The sequence below is a fragment of the Microtus ochrogaster genome, linkage group LG9 (assembly GCF_000317375.1).
Source record: "Microtus ochrogaster isolate Prairie Vole_2 linkage group LG9, MicOch1.0, whole genome shotgun sequence".
Lineage (NCBI taxonomy): Eukaryota > Metazoa > Chordata > Mammalia > Rodentia > Cricetidae > Microtus > Microtus ochrogaster.
In genome coordinates, this window is record NC_022034.1 from 26,978,506 (window position 1) to 26,980,613 (window position 2,108).

Genomic DNA, 2,108 nt, shown 5'->3' on the forward strand with positions numbered 1-2,108 from the left:
AAAAAAAAAAGATGTCTTGGCTGCCCCTGGCATAGCTACCCAGTACAAACTTCTGTAGTTTGGATGAAATGTCCCCTGCCCAAAGCCCATACATGAAAAATCTGTTCCAGATCAGGGCCAATGGTAAGTAGTAGGTAGGTGCTAGGAATCTTAAGATATGGGGCCTAGTCAGAGGTTTTACATCACTGGGGCTATGACTGCAAATAGAGCCGGGGACCCTTGTTTTCTCTGTCTTTTTGTGTCCCAGCCATGAGATGAACAACTCTGCTGGAGTATGTACTGCCCCCATGATGTCTGGCTTTGCCACCAGCTCAAAAGCAACAAGGTCAACCGACCATGGACTAAAATCTGCACATCTGAGAGCCATGACAAACATTTCTCCGTAAGCTGATTATCTCAAGTAGTTTTGCTGTAGCAGCAGGCAGCTGACTTTACCTCCATCATGCCTACAGACGATGAGGAGAGCGACGCCCCGCACAGACCTGTGGAAGGAGTCTGGAGGGGACAGGGTGCTGACAGGAAGGATGGTCAGGGTCCTCTACCCTTTCCCCTTTCACTGCAAGCATCAAGAGCTGAGAGGATCCGAGAGCAAAAAAGCACATTGTCTGAATCACAGGATGTCTCCTGGACTGGTCCCCGAACAGCTCTGTGCTTTTAGACTTTAAAGAGCCTGATAATCTCTTTTGAAATCAACTGCAGAGGTGTTTGAAGAACAAACAAAACACTGCAAAGCCTTATGTGGACAAGAGACAGTGTAACAATGAGACTTCTGCAGCCGTCCCTGCTGGACAGCCTGCCCTTCGGCCTGCTCAGCCTGTTTCCAAGGATGTGAGGCTGACAAAGCCTGTCTCTCACTCCTGAAAGGGGACAAATGAAGTAGACCTTAGAGTCTGAATCAGTAATAGCTCTGGGGGAAGCCATGTCTGAGACAAAACCAAAACAGAACAAAACAAAACAAAAAACTACAAAAACTAAACCAATTTTCTTTGTGCTTCAACAGAGCCAACATTTCAGTCCTTGCCACACAGACGCTACACTGCAAGAGGCACTGGTGTTCGGTTACTGTGTCCCCACACTGTCCTTCCTGCCATGCTGCCTAGGGGCACACTGCAACAGTTTTGTCACGGAGTTCCAGAGAGTGGGCAAGTGGGTAGCACATGTGGCTGTGGTCAGTTGGACTTCAGACAGTGACAGAGGTTTACAAAAGTGCCCAGGTATGAAGGCTGATTTTTGGAGCCAAGATATGCCACATGGCAGGATAGATCTGAGCAGCCTGAAATAAAACCTGCTATCATCCAGGCCAATGCATAGTAAAAGGAAATGTCTGTCCTCCTTACAAAGAAACTGAGGGCCTGTGCGTGTTTATACTGTAGAATTTATATAAGGCAAACATGAACGAATTATGCGGGGCTATGCTCCCATGGAACACGCAAGCTGTCTGAAGGTTATATTAGGCTCAGGAGATGCTTCTGGTGGTCCTGCCAAGTTCTTGACAATTTAAGGGTAAAGGATCCCTGGGAAGATCTGTGAACTCGAGGGTTTCCCCAGACACACCTAATCTGGCACCGTTTCAGGAAAGGCCTTCAGTGAACTCCGCCTTCCAGGGAAATCTGGCTTAACCACACATGCTGAACTGGCACACTTACTCAGCTGTTTCTCCCCATCAGCCACCCAAGGTGCAAAGTGAACATGACATCTTTAGCCTTTAGTACCAGGATCCAGTTTCTGAGAAGATACTTGATTGTGTAAACTAAAGAACGTAGCTGTGTACTCGTATCTGGCTTCAACTGGACACAGGCAGGACTGATAACCTGTCACGGGGGGCAGCATTTCAAGTGCTAGGTCTTCTAAGCCCCAGTACAAACCAGTGTTCCAGACCAGCACCCCAAGCAGAATCCATCTCTTGTATCACTGTTTTCCCTGTTCCAGATCTGCATCCCAAGTGAGCAGAATCCATCTCCTGTATCACTGTTTTCCCTGTTCCAGATCTGCATCCCGAGTGAGCAGAATCCATCTCCTGTATCACTGTTTTCCCTGTTCCAGATCTGCATCCTGAGTGAGCAGAATCCTCTCCTGTATCACTGTTTTCCCTGTTCCAGATCTGCATC

General features: G+C 47.9%; 1 protein-coding gene across 1 annotated transcript in view; it reads right to left on the reverse strand.

The window, feature by feature from the left end:
- The window catches only part of Fig4 (FIG4 phosphoinositide 5-phosphatase), a 119,582-nt gene that overhangs the window by 40,039 nt on the left and 77,435 nt on the right, over positions 1–2,108 (reverse strand). The gene's annotated exons all lie outside the window — the stretch shown is intronic.